Genomic DNA, 15,817 nt, shown 5'->3' on the forward strand with positions numbered 1-15,817 from the left:
TTGGGACAGCAGGTTATAACTTGAGACAGCAGGTTATAACTTGGGACAGCAGGTTATAACTTGGGACAGCAGGTTATAACTTGGGACAGCAGGTTATAACTTGAGACAGCAGGTTATAACTTGGGACAGCAGGTTATAACTTGGGACAGCAGGTTATAACTTGGGACAGCAGGTTATAACTTGGGACAGCAGGTTATAACTTGGGACAGCAGGTTAAACTGGGACACCATTATTATAGTCCTAATCGTACCCCATGACAATTCAATTCAATTCAATTTTGTGTGATTTATAAACGTTACACTTTTTCTGAATTCACTCAAATAACAGTACCAATAACAGTACTAATAACAGTACCAATAACAGTACTACAAGAAAAATTTACAGGATATAGTATTACAAGAACCAGAGCCCTGCCTAGCCTAATTACAGTGGGTTCCTAATGCAAACGGGATCAATGTCCTCCAGTGGAAATGCTTATAAGACTGTCCCACTTTACAACACACTTTAGCTACTCCATGCTGTCCCACTTTGCAACATATTTTAGCTACTCCATGCTGTCCCACTTTGCAACATATTTTAGCTACTCCATGCTGTCCCACTTTGCAACACACTTTAGCTACTCCATGCTGTCCCACTTTACAACACACTTTAGCTACTCCATGTTGTCCCACTTTGCAACACACTTTAGCTACTCCATGCTGTCCCACTTTGCAACACACTTTAGCTACTCCATGCTGTCCCACTTTGCAACACACTTTATCTACTCCATGCTGTCCCACTTTACAACACACGTTAGCTACTCCATGCTGTCCCACTTTGCAACACACTTTAGCTACTCCATGCTGTCCCACTTTACAACACACTTTAGCTACTCCATGCTGTCCCACTTTGCAACACACTTTAGCTACTCCATGCTGTCCCACTTCACAACACACTTTAGCTACTCCATGCTGTCCCACTTCGCAACACACTTTAGCTACTCCATGCTGTCCCACTTTACAACACACTTTAGCTACTCCATGTTGTCCCACTTTACAACACACTTTAGCTACTCCATGTTGTCCCACTTTACAACACACTTTAGCTACTCCATGCTGTCCCACTTTGCAACACACTTTAGCTACTCCATGCTGTCCCACTTTACAACACAATTTAGCTACTCCATGCTGTCCCACTTTGCAACACACTTTAGCTACTCCATGCTGTCCCACTTTACAACACAATTTAGCTACTCCATGCTGTCCCACTTTGCGACACACTTTTGCTACTCCATGCTGTCCCACTTTACAACACACTTTTGCTACTCCATGTTGTCCCACTTTACAACACGCTTTAGCTACTCCATGTTGTCCCACTTTACAACACACTTTAGCTACTCCATGCTGTCCCACTTTACAACACGCTCTAGTATTTCATGTTGTCCCACTTTATCTAGCTATAGTTGGTAAAGCGCGACAAAAAAAAGACAGAATTACAAAATGTAAACAATATTGGCAACTTGTTTCTGTATTTTGATGCACCAGTACATAGTATACACATTTACATCACAATTTGGCACAGTTAATTATTTCTGACAGTTTTATAACCTAAACATCCAAACAGAAGAAAAGATATGTCACTGATCTTACCATGTGCTTTGCGGAGTGAGCTTCCACTTTTTCTGCACTCTATGATGTCACAGAAATGAGCTGATGAGATTTTGATCATGTGGTTTCTCTGCAAGGGCTTAATAACAATAGTTTAGATTTTCTCTTGTCAGACCATGAAATAAACACTTCAAGATTAAGCTGCCCCAGTTTCTGAATTCACCATATGTTATATGTCAATTTAACCTGCAGTTATGCTATTTTCCCAAGTGTGATCCAGGCTCTCTCCTGGATATTTTAGCCGGAGGATCAATATTTTGCAAATGAAATATATTCTCTTTGATCTTGAGATATAATTAATTGCTTAGGCAATGTATAATTTACTTCGATAAAGACGAATTTGAAAGAGTGGCAAAAGCAATGCAAATATATACTTGTCTGCTTGCTCATTATGATAACCTAATGGACACAATTCTCTCTCTTTTTCTATGTCTTGGGATCATGTGATATGTGGCTGCATAGAGACAGTTTTAAATCAGGTTAAAGGCGTATTGTAGACGCTTTTATCTCAATATAAAATCAATTCTTGGTAACAATTAAGTACCTTAGTGTTATTTATTTTATTTTATTAAAATGGTCAAAAATAAACAAAAATAGCTTCTTAGCAAAGAGCTATTTCTCAAGCAAGAATTTAGCTAAGAGTGTTTGTGAGTGGTCTGCGTGAGGGGCCTAATTGGTTGAGGCTAATGGGAGGGATCTGTAACTTAAAAATGAGCTGTTATTGGCAGAGAGGTTTGAAACTCTCTTTGTTATTGGTCTATTAACTTACAGTGCATTCTGAAAGTACACAGACAGACCCCTTGACCTTTTACACATTTTGTTACATTACAGCCTTATTATAAAATGGATTAAATAGTTTTAAACTACACACAATAGCCCATAATGACAAAGCAAAAATAGGTTTTTAGAATTTTGGGGAAATTTATTAGAAATAAAAACGTAAATATCACATTTACATTAGTATTCAGACCCTTTACTCAGTCCCGAATTCTTATTGGCAGACTCAATAGCCTTGGCATCTCAAATGACTGCCTCGCCTGGTTCACCAAGTACTTCTCAGATAGAGTTCAGTGTGTCAAGTCGGAGGACCTGTTGTCCAAACCTCTGACAGTCTCTATGGGCGTGCCACAGGGTTCAATTCTTGGGCCGACTCTTTTCTCTGTATATATCCATGTGTCGCTGTTGCTGCTGGTGATTCTCTGATCCACCTTTATGCAGACGACACCATTCTGTATACTTCTGGCCCTTCTTTGGACACTGCTCTAACAAACCTCCAAACAAGCTTCAATGCCATACAACACTCCTCACGTGGCCTCCAACTGCTTTTAAATGCGGGTAAAACTAAGTTCATGCTCTTCTTGCTGCCCGCACCCTCCCGCCTGACTAGCATCACTACTCTGGACGGTTCTGACTTAGAATATGTGGACAACTACAAGTACCTAGGTGTCTGGTTAGACTGTAAATTCTCCTTCCAGACTCACATTAAGCATCTCCAATCTAAAATTAAATCTAGAATCGGCTTCCTATTTCGCAACAAAGCCTTCTTCACTCATGCAACAACCAAACATACCCTTGTAAAACGGACTATCCTACCGATCCTTGACTTCGGCGATGTCATTTACAAAATAGTCTCCAACACTCTACCCAGCAAACTGGATGTAGTCTATCACAATGCCATCTGTTTTGTCACCAAAGCCCCATATACTACCCACCGCTGCGACCTATATGCTCTGGTTGGCTGGCCCTCACTACACATTTGTCGCCAAACCCACTGGCTCCAGGTCATCTATAAGTCTTTGCTAGGTAAAGCCCCACCTTATCTCAGCTCACTGGTCACCATAGCAACACCCACCCGTAGCACGTGCTCCAGCAGGTCTATTTCACTGGTCATCCCCAAAGCCAACACGTTCTTTGGCCACCTTTCCTTCCAGTTCTCTGCTGCCAATGACTTATATCTCCCTCTAACTTTAAGCATCAGCTGTCAGAGCAGCTTTCCGATAACTGTACCTGTACACAGCCAATCTGTAAATAGCACACCCAACTACCTCACACCCATATTGTTACTTATCCTTTTGCTCTTTTACACCCCAGTATCTCTACTTACACATCCATCACTACAGTGTAAATGCTAAATTGTAATTATTTTGCCTCCATGGCTTATTTATTGCCTTACCTCTCTACTCTTCTACATTTGCACACACTGTACATATATTTTTCTATTGTGTTATTGAGTGTACGTTTGTCCATCCCATGAGTAACTCCGTGTTGTTGTTTTTGTCGCACTTTATTGCTTTATCTTGGCCAGGTCGCAGTTGTAAATGAGAACTTGTTCTCAATTGGCCTACCTGGTTAAATGTTTTTATTTTTTATATTTTTAATATATATATATTTGTTTAATTAAAAAAAAATGTTGAAGGACCTTTGGCAGCGATTACATCCTCAAAACTTCTTGGGTATGACGCTACAAGCTTGGCACACCTGTATTTGGGGAGTTTCTCCCATTCATCTCTGCAGATCCGCTCAAGCTTTGTCAGGTTGGAAGGGGAGATGTCACTGCACAGCTATCACAGAGCTAAAACAAATAGACATATAGAAAATGACATGTCTATATCATGTGAGATGTCCTGTTGAATGCTCATAAGTCCAGTTAGTTGTTTGGACAATATCATAAATTACACCAACATTTGCACGTTTATGTCTCAGACTGTTTGGATTCATATTTGTATAGGATGGAATGAATGTGTTTTCACTCTACAGGTGTAACACACCCCCTTGAAAGACATATTGCAAATTAATGTGCTCTCTTTGTGAACTAGCTGAACTTTGTTTAAAAATATATTCACAGTTGTGTGCAAAAGAGGAAAACCACATTACAGTGCATTCGGAAATTATTCACACCCCTTGACATTTTCCACATTTTGTTACATTACAGCCATATTCTAAAATGTATTCAATTGTTTTTTTTCCCTCATCAATCTACTACATACAATACCCCCAAAACAGGTTGTAAGAAATTTTTGCATATTTATTAAAAATAAAAACCACAAATATCACATTTACATAAGTATTCAGACCCTTTACTCAGTACCTTACTGAAGCCCCTTTGACAGCGATTACATCCTCAAAACTTCTTGGGTATGACGCTACAAGCTTGGCACACCTGTATTTGGGGAGTTTCTCCCATTCCTCTCTGCAGATCCTCTCAAGCTCTGTCAGGTTGGATGGGGAGGGTTGCTGCACAGCTATATTCAGGTCTCTCCAGAGATGTTCGTTCAGGTTCAAGTCCGGGCTCTGGCTGGGCCACTCAAGGACATTTAGAGACTTGTCCTGAAGCCACTCCTACGTTGTCTTGGCTGTGTGCTTAGGGTTATTGTCCTGTTGGAAGGTGAACCTTCGCTCCAGTATGAGGTCCTGAGTGCACTGGAGCAGGTTTTCTTCAAGGATCTCTCTGTACTTTGCTCTGTTCATCTTTCCCTCGATCATGACTAGTCTCCCAGTCCCTGCCGCTGAAAAACATCCCCACAACATGATGGTGCCAGGTTTCCTCCAATCTTGTTTCTCATGGTCTGAGAGTCCTTTAGGTGCATTTTGGCAAACTCCAAGCGGGCTGTCATGTGCCTTTTACTGAGGAGGCTTCTGTCTTGCCACTACCATAAAGGCCTGATTGGTGGAGTGCTGCAGAGATGGTTGTCCTTCTGGATGGTTCTCCCATCTCCACAGAGGAACTCTGGAGCTCTATCAGATTGAGCATCGGGTTCTTGGTCACCTCCCCAACCTCATGCTGGGGCAAAGATTCACCTTCCAACAGGATAACGACCCTAAGCACACAGCCAAGACAACGTAGGAGTGACTTCGGGACAAGTCTCTGATTGCTCAGTTTGGCCGGGCGGCCAGCTCTAAGAAGAGTCTTGGTGGTTCCAAACTTCTTCCATTTATGAATGATGGAGGCCGCTGTGTTCTTGGGGACCTTCAATGCTGCAGACATTTTTTGGTACCCTTCCCCAGATCTGTGCCTCGACACAATCCTGTCTCTGAGCTCTACGGACAATTCCTTCGACCTCATGGCTTGGTTTTTACTCTGACATGCACTGTCAACTGTGGGACCTTATACAGACAGTTTTGTGGCTTCCAAATCATGTGAAATCAATTGAATTTACCACAGGTGGACTCCAATCAAGTTGTAGATACATCTCAAGGATGATCAATGGAAACAGGATGCACCTGAGCTAAAGTCTCATTGTAAAGGGTCTAACTTTACTTTACTGAATACTTATGTAAATAAGGTATTTTGTATATATTATTGTTTTGCAAACTTTAAAAAAAAAACATTTTTTCTTTGTCATGATGAGGTGTTGTGTGTAGATTGAATATGTTTTTATTTTATTTAATCCATTTTAGAAAAAGGCTGTAATGTAACAAAATGTGGAAAAGGCAGGCCAAAACTCCATCCCACCCAAACAGGCTGAAATTGCAGGCGGTCTTTTCAAACGTCTCTGACACTAAAAGGGCGTTATCATAATTTCCACAGTTTCACAGTATTATTCCAACTTCATAGAGTGGAAATATGCAGTACCAGTCTGGACAAAGTTTGGATATACCTACTCATTCAAGGGGTTTTCTTTATTTTTTACTATTTTCTACATTGTAGAATAATAGTGAAGACATCAGAACTATGAAATAACACGTATAGAATCATGTAGTAACCCAAACAGTGTTAATGAAAATATATTTTTTATTATAGATTCTTCAAAGTAGCCACCCTTTGCCTTGATGACAGCTTTGCACACTCTTGGCATTCTCTCAACCAGCTTCATGAGGAATGCTTTCCCAACAGTCTTGAAGGAGTTCTCACATGCTGAGCACTTTTTGGCTGCTTTTCCTTCACTCTGCGGTTCAACTCATCCCAAACCATCTAATTTGGGTTGAGGTTGAGTGATTGTGGAGGCCAGGTCATCTGATGCAGCACTCCATCACTCTCCTTATTGACCAAATAGCCCTTACACAGCCTGGAGGTGTGTTGGGTCATTGTCCAATTGAAAAACAAATGATGGTCCCACTAAGCGCAAACCAGATGGGATGGCTTATCGCTGCAGAATACTGGGGTAGCCATGCTGGTTAAGTGTGCCTTGAATTCTAAATAAATCAGTGACAGTGTCACCAGAAAATCACTCCCACACCATCACACCTCCTCCTCGATGCTTTATGGTGGGAAACACAAATGCCGGAGATCATTCATTCACCTGCTCTGCGTATCACAGAGACACTGCGGTTGGAACCAAAAATCTCATGTCTGGACTCATCAGACCAAAGGACAGATTTCCATCAGTCTAATGTCCATTGCTTGTGTTTCTTGGCACAAGCAAGTCTCTTCTTCTTATTAGTGTTTTTTAGTAGTAGTTTCTTTGCAGCAATTCGACCATGAAGGCCTGATTCACACAGTCTCCTCTGAACAGTTGATGTTGAGATGTGTCTGTTACTTGAACTCTGTGAAGCATTTATTTAGGCTGCAATCTGGGGTGCAGTTAACTCTAATTAACGTATTCTCTGCAGCAGAGGTAACTCTGGGTATTGCTTTCCTGTGGGGGTCCTCATGAGAGCCAGTTTCATCATAGCGCATGATTTTTGTGACTGCACTTGAAGAAACTTTCAAAGTCCTTGAAATTGACTGACCTTCATGTCTTAAAGTAATGATGGACTGTTGTTTCTCTTTGCTTGTTTGAGCTGTTCTTGCCATAATATGGACTTGGTCTTTTACCAAATAGGGCTATTTTCTGTATACCACCCCTACCTTGACACAACACAACTGATTGGCTCAAACGCATTAAGAAGGAAAGACATTACACAAATTAACTTTTAACAAGGCACACCTGTTCATTGAAATGCATTCCAGGTGACTACCTCATGAAGCTGGTTGAGAGAATGTCAAGAGTGTGCAAAGCTGTCGTCAAGGCAAAGGGTGGCTCCTTTGAAGAATCTCAAATATAAAATATAATTTTGATTTATTTAACACTTTTTTGGTTACTATATGATTTCATCTGTATTATGTAGAATGTAGAAAATAGTTAAAATAAGAAAAAATCTTTGAATGACTAGGTGTGTCCAAACCTTTTGACTGGTAGTGTATATAAAACACATGAAAATCACATTTTTGACAGCACTGGACCTTTAAATAAGATTCACCAAAAAGTTAAAGGTATAAATGCTCATATCATTCAATTGAACTGTTTTGTTAGCGTTGTTTGCATGTGTTTCTGTTGACGTTTTACAAACTTTAAACTACAGCATTTTCTGAATGTATTTTATCTCCCTGATTTAAGTTGTTTGGACAATTTGACCATATTAATGTTAAATAAATGAGAGGAGGGTTAAATCTTTTTTTGGCCAGGAAGCCTTGTGTAAATTATTGATTGCTGTAATAGCTATTGATATCATGATTCATAACCCTCTTCTTGCTATGAGGTAAGTTGAGCTAAAGGTTAGCGCAGGAAAGGAGCGTGTGGCGAGTGAGTCCTGTTCTATTATTCATTCCCAGTTGAAAGGTATTGCAATTTCACATTGCAATTATTGAGCTGCATTGGCTCTGTGGAACCTGTATTTATTAAACATTGTTATGTGCATTTTCACTTCAGTTCATTTGCAAAATTGCTGCAAAATATAACTGAAATAAGGCTCTGAAATCTAAGTATTAGATTGAGTATTTTTCAAGTCAATTAACAATATATGGGGGAGAAAATGTTAAGCCAGCCACAAGAATTGTACATTTTAGGTAATGCAAAATTAAGGACATACAAATATAGTAACCAAACATGACATTTTTTATTAAATGGGGATTCATTGTTTTGGGTAAAATATTGAAGAATAAGATGCATTTTGGTTGTCAAGTCTTTTTTGGGTGGTGGCCTTGATATGTCTGTATTTGTGGGTGTGAGTGTTTGAGAGAAAGAGAAGAGAGAGGGGTAGAGAGCGAGAGGGAGAAGGAGAGGGAGAAGGAAAGGGAGAAGGAGAAAGTTACGTTTGCTTGAGATGTTTTCATGGAGCGGAGATGCGGTGCTTGACAGAATGGGGATGAGAGCACTGTTTAATTGCTGCAGACTGCATCCAGGACAGTGTTCTGCACCCCACACCTCTCCCTTCCCCTCCCCTCCCCTTTGCCTACCCTGGGTGGTTGTTCAGTGTTCAGCAGTCCCTGTGAGGAGAGCGAGGGGGGGAGGTAGAGGCGATGGCAGAACCAAGACACCACCATCTCAATTATTCATAAAGTGCCAGCAGCAACAAATGAGAATGTGACCAATGTGGAGGCAGACAGCTACCTCTGTGCGTTTTATTAGTCTTCTCTTATTATCATCACATGCCAAGCCATTCCAGGCCTCAGCTCCTCCCCAGCATGTCACCGAGTCATCCCATCCAGAGGGATTCTGTTACTGGGAAACATGAGGCTAGCCACCCTTCAAACGTGAACTTCGAGCGTCCTCTATTCCCCCTGTTTCCTTCCTCTCTTTCTCTCCTCCCCCACTTTTGTTTTACTTGTCTTTTCTCTCTGCTGTTTCACGAACCTTTCTCTCTGGTGATGAATCTTAATCGAGCTGTTTTTCAACACAAGTGACAGAGGTGTGCCTGTATGACAATGGATACTTGCCACTGCTACCGTATACACTGAGTGTACAAAACAGTACGAACACCTTCCTAATATTGAGTTGCACTCCAATGCTTCTCACAGTTGTGTCAAGTTGGCTGGATATCCTTTGTTTGGTGGACCATTGTTGATTCACAAGGGAAACTGTTGAACATGAAAAACCCAGCTGCATTTCGGTTCTTGACACAAACTGGTGGGCCTGGCACCTACTACCATACCCTGTTCAAAGGCACTTACATCTTTTGTCTTGCCCATTCACCTTCTGAAAGGCACACATACACAATCCTTGTCTCAATTGTCTCCTCCCCTTTATCTACGCTGATCGAAGTGGATTTAACAAGTGATATTAATAAGGGATCATAGCTTTCACCTGGATTCACCTGGTCAGTCTATGTCATGGAAAGAGCAGGTGTTCCTAATGATTTGTCCACCCAGTGTACGTTACTAACATTGCTTTTGATAATCTTTCCCACCTTGACTACCATCACCTGTATACATTTCTACACACAGTAGAATACATATGGACACCAGGTTGGGATTATTTTTGTCACTTTTAGTCTCAGTCTCTTTACAAGGGAGGAACCTTGTTACAGAAGTATTTTAAACATTGTTCAACTGAGCTTGTGAAAATGTTTTTTTTTTTAAACAAAGACTACACTGCCCCATTCTCACTCTTCATACTAAATAATACAACCAAACCTAGCTGCCCAGAATACCTGTCTCTCCATATAGGCTCCCACAGTCCCTCCATGCTCAGCCTGTCCAGCAGGGTCTTACGTTGAGAGGGGATGTGTGGAAAGCTGGCTATTCAATAGCCTCTACAATCAGGCTATTTTCAATTCCGGTCCTGGAGGGCCAAACCACTTCTAGTTTTTGATTATACCCGGTGTCCCAGGTCTGAATCATTCTCTGATTAGAAGAAGAAGATGAAAACCAGAAGTGTTTCAGCACTCTAGGACCAGAATTGAATATCCCTGCATTATGAATGGGTCAGTGGTTATTTCAGGCTGCTTTTCCCTTGACCTCCCATACTGACACTCTGCTCTTCATTTCAGCACAAGCACAACAGAGAGACTCACAATAGTCCTCCTGACTAAGGTATCTGATTACCCTCCGTTCGGACACCCAAATTGCACAATTTGACCTTATGCAAATGTACGCTGCTGCAATTGTTTGCAATCTGTAGTTAACGTCGCTGTTTAGATACAATTTGTGTTAATAGGGAAAACAGACTAAGCCTATTTAAGTTGCATATTTAAATCATGAATCTGTTTTTATAGCTCACATGAAACTAAGGATAAATATGCGCAAATCCAAGAGCATTGCTATATTTTCTTAACATCTTTTTTTTTTGTTTTACAGTCAAGCACATAAAACACTGGTAAGATGTCTTCTCGCTGTGCTAGCTAATTCAAACAGTGAGTCAGGGTAGGGAGGGCTACTGTTAGGACATACAGCCTGGGATGCCACCTGCTTCATTCAGCACCCCCAAGAATAGTATTATACACCACATGCATAATTAAACAACGCTCCATTATAAAAGTGCCATGAGAAATGAGATTAACCCACTCAGAAATAACTCACACTAGCGTGATTTCCACAGAAAAGCACTTAAAAGAGCTTGTGAAACCAGAAAGATACGAACACATCTCCTCAGTCTCTAGAAACCTTATCCAAAAAGTTAACAGAGAGAGGGAGAAAAGGTAGGAAGCCTTCAAAATAGTACGGCCATCTTGTTTCATCTCTACTTTTCCAAGTCGATCACATCAGGTGGGTTCACTTTATGACCTGTGGAGTTTGACAGTAAGGTCTTGTGACAACAGGCGCCCATAGAAAGCATCCGGACCGAAGCACTACATTTACATTTACATTTAAGTCATTTAGCAGACGCTCTTATCCAGAGCGACTTACAAATTGGAAAGTTCATACATATTCATCCTGGTCCCCCCGTGGGAATTGAACCCTGGTCCCCCCGTGGGAAATGAACCCACAACCCTGGCGTTGCAAGCGCCATGCTCTACCAACTGAGCCACACGGGACCACTAGAGTGGGCTGCAGGGCAATCACATTATTGTCAGGAGTTGAATTCTGTCACTCTCCATGGGCTGGCTTTTGAAGAGACATGAAAACAGGGCGAGACCATAGAGGGGCCCCTGGATATCCCACAGCAGGTGCAGCCAGTGGCCTTCTGCTCCCCAGGGCTGAAGACTGCCCTGGGGCTAAACTCCCAAAATCACAAGATAAAAACCCCTGCCAATGGATTTGGCTAAGGCTTACAAATAGTATTCCTGAGCTCAATTACAAGGGGATTTTATATGTGGTTGTGGTTCTACCTGCACAGATCAGATGTGATCGGGGAAGCCTGTGTGATCAAGTTGAATGGGAGGGCAAATTCCATAGCCTCCAGGCATCAGCTCATTACTGTTTAATAAGGTATTCTCTTGGGGATTGGGATCCTAACTGTACTATAGAAAGATGGGTTACCGGAAACCTTCATTACCTCCTCTTCTTGCCATCTGCAACAGTATTCAACGCAACCCTTGGCCCTAAAAATAATATTTCTGCAGTTTCTCCTGTTATTTATGTGATATTGAAGACACCAAAATCTATAGCTAAGAGGTTTCCTTGAGATATACAAATAATGACAGGCAAGGACATGCAACACCCCAGAATATATCAAACTAAATCTAGCTCACCCATGTTAACCGTGAATAAATAATGAAATATTAAGCATAAAGCTGAATAATTCAACGTCGCCATGAATAATCATATTCTCTCTGCCTTAAGGAGTTGATAGACCAGTGAGCAGAAGCACCACCAGCAGGGTACAGTGTTGCACTATAAAAATGGTGCTGACGGCAAAGGAGGGAGACTCTGGTTTTATTTAGTAATAAGGTAGCACATACAGCGATGGACGGCTGCTAGCCAGTAGTAAAGCTCCAACTGTGTGGCCTCCACTCAGAGCTAACCTTGAATCAAGTCACTGAGTGATCTTTACATTGTCCATCGACTTTATGTTCGTATTCTTACCTATTAATATTTCTTATTGTTGTTGCATTGTCGAGAAGTAAGAATTTGGTTAAACGGTGGATATACCATGCGTATCCTTGTCATGTGACAAATCAAAACTTGAACTTGAACATTGTCCAGGGAAGGAGGAGAGTGGCAAAGCAAGTTCACGCCAAAAGCTCTTCAGCCCCAGCATTTACAGTAAGGCCCACTACAGGTAGACCCAGAGCATCTAAAATCATTGCTAGTAAACACAAAGTAATAGTGATTTAAAGTGTATGTGCGTGAGATGTCAGTAAGTTTTGCAATCCGTAGTCTTCTATTTAGATTTCAGCTACTGTGGATGAAGGCCAGGATAATTCGTTTTTTTGCGATCTCAGTGGGAAGGACCAGTCTAACCTGTCGATTGACAATTAATGTAAGTCATTGGAAAAATTTCTGCTAGATTTGAAAGTTGAAAACAAATGACATATAGTTGTATTTTATTTTAGTAAAAATATTGTCAATCACAATTTTCACATTGTTAACAGGTGTTACCAGATTTTCTGTCCACATTAGTTTAGGTTGTTGAGTAATCTCCTGAGCTCCACCTGGTTGCCTTTGCTCTTCTCCACAACGGTGCAGTTTTTCTGAAAAAGTCTCAGCTCGTTTTTATTGACAATGGTGCTGGCTCTGCCAAGTCCTCACGCATTGGGCAACTGAGACATATTGTTATGCTTTTATTGTTGATCTCTGGTAATGTGGGACCAAACCCTGGGCCGGTAGATACCATGCAATCTCTACCAACTCCCTAGGATCTAAAAAACAGAACAGGCTTTGGCCTCTTGCATGTTATTTCCAAAAATAGACATGTTTAGAATTTGGGCCAATATGACAAATACAGACATCATGGTTTTTTATCAGAAACTTGGCTAAAGAAATCTGTGTCAAATAACTCGATTTCTATCGATGGGTACACGGTTTTTAGACCGGGGTTGCAATTTATGTGAAATCCAAGTTTAACGCCTCATTAATAACGAGACAAACAAGCTGCCTAGGGACAGAGATAGCACCGCTGGTTATTATGACCAAGGCCCACATTAAGAACGAGACAAACAAGCTGCCTAGGGACAGAGATAGCACAGCTGGTTATTATGACCAAGGCCCACATTAAGAACGAGACAAACAAGCTACCTAGGGACAGAGATAGCACCGCTGGTTATTATGACCAAGGCCCACATTAAGAACGAGACAAACAAGCTACCTAGGGACAGAGATAGCACCGCTGGTTATTATGACCAAGGCCCACATTAAGAACGAGACAAACAAGCTACCTAGGGACAGAGATAGCACCGCTGGTTATTATGACCAAGGCCCACATTAAGAACGAGACAAACAAGCTACCTAGGGACAGAGATAGCAAGAGATACATAAAACATATAAATTGTTCTTTGTAACAGTGGAAACACCCCCACCGCTACCAATTCTGTCCAATCTATAAACATTAAAACCGGACAGAGACACATCAGAGTCCAGCACAGAATTATTTAGAATTATTTCAAATGATTATATGTACAAGATTGTCTAGAACTGATCCATTGGGCCTATGCCTCGAGCGAGGATGTGGTTTAAAACAAGAGTCTACAAGGGATACCTATTGCAGGCCTGAAGTATGATGACAATGCTGATCATTTATGGTTGGGATTACCTGAGCGGGACTTGATTATAAATTATGAAGTGATTATAGAGATTATAAATCAATGTCTCAGCGCAGCCTTGAAATGCGAGGACAAGGTCCAGCCACTTAGATGATTTGGATGGACCCCATCCTCTCGGTAGAGCATTGTCTGTATCCAAAAGGTGTCAGAATTATCCACAAAAGTAACTCCAACATAGTTACAGTAGACTTGTAGCCAGTTGTGTAGTGCCAACAACCTACTGAATCGCTCAGTGATGGCATTGGGCCTGAAATAATTGGACGCTTGTTGGAGTCTTTCAGAGTTCCAATCAGTTCTTTAAAATCCTGTTTCAGACGTTCCAAGCTAGCCATCCTAATGTCATTAGATCCCACATGGATTACAACAGTGAGAGCCCCAGTGTTCCGGCATAAAACGGTAGGCCTAGTAATGTCCTGTACCCAAGCCCCAGGATAGCACAAGGATTTTGCCTCGAGAAACAAGATTTCTCACCATAAAGCTGCCAATTATAACGGCTGGTGAGATGGCAGAATAGGTCTGACAGTTTTTGCGCCTCGAGGCCGCATTGTGACTGACGGAGGAGCGAGTGCGTCAGACACCCTCAAGGTCCAGTATTCCGAGTCCAAAGCAGAATCCCACTGGGAAGGAGTCCGGATAGGGGACGATTGCGTTGGAACCTCAGAAGCCAGGAGGGTGAAGCTGTTCGACACCTGGAATTGGGTCAGTCTTACTTACTTACAATACTTTTTTGCCCCACTGTAATTAGTTTAAAAAAAGTTACCTGTGTGCAATTTAAGTGTCACATGATCTTTCATATGATCTCAGGATATATACACCTGTCTTGAAAAGCCCCAGAGTCTGCAGCACCACTAAGCAAGGGGCACCACCAAGCAAGCAGCACCATAAAGACCATGGAGCTCTCCAAACAGGTCAGGGACAAAGTCGTGGAGATGTACAGATCAGGGTTGGGTTATTTTTCATTTTTTTATTTTTCACCTTTATTTATTTAACCAGGTAGGCCAGTTGAGAACAAGTTCTCATTTACAACTGCGACCTGGCCGAGATAAAGCAAAGAAGTCCGACACAAACACATAGTTACACATGGGATAAACAAACATACAGGCAATAACACAATAGAAAAACCTATGTACAGTGTGTGCAAATGTAGAAGAGTAGGGAGGTAAGGCAATAAATAGGCCACAGAGGCGAAATAATTACAATTTATCTGGCCAAGATAAAGCAAAGCAGTGCGACTAAAACAACAGCACAGGGTTGGGCTGTGTACAGCTGCAGCGATCGATCGGTAAGCTGCTCTGACAGCTGAAGCCAAAAGTTAGTGAGGGAGATATAAGTCTCCAACTTCAGTGATTTTTGCAATTCTTTCCAGTCATTGGCAGCAGAGAACTGGAAGGAAAGGCGGCCAAAGGGTGTGTTGGTTTGGGGATGACAAGTGAAATATACCTGCAGGAGCGTGTGCTACAGGTGGGTGTTGCTATGGTGACCAGTGAGCTGAGATAAGGCGGGGCTTTACCGAGCAAAGACTTATAGATGACCTTGAGCCTGTGGGTTTGGCGACGAATATGTAGCGAGGACCAGCCAACGAGAGCATACAGGTCGCAGTTGTGGGTAGTATATGGGGCTTTGGTGACAAAATGGATGACACTGTGAGAGACTGCATCCAATTTCCTGAGTAGAGTGTTTTGAGGCCATTTTGTAAATGACATCGCCAAAGTCATGGATCGGTAGGATGGTCCGTTTTACGAGGGTATGTTTGGCAGCATGAGTGAAGGAGGCTTCGTTGCGAAATAGGAAGCCGATCCTAGAGTTAACTTTGGATTGGAGATGCTTAATGT

The sequence above is a fragment of the Salvelinus fontinalis genome, chromosome 13 (genome assembly GCF_029448725.1).
Source record: "Salvelinus fontinalis isolate EN_2023a chromosome 13, ASM2944872v1, whole genome shotgun sequence".
Lineage (NCBI taxonomy): Eukaryota > Metazoa > Chordata > Actinopteri > Salmoniformes > Salmonidae > Salvelinus > Salvelinus fontinalis.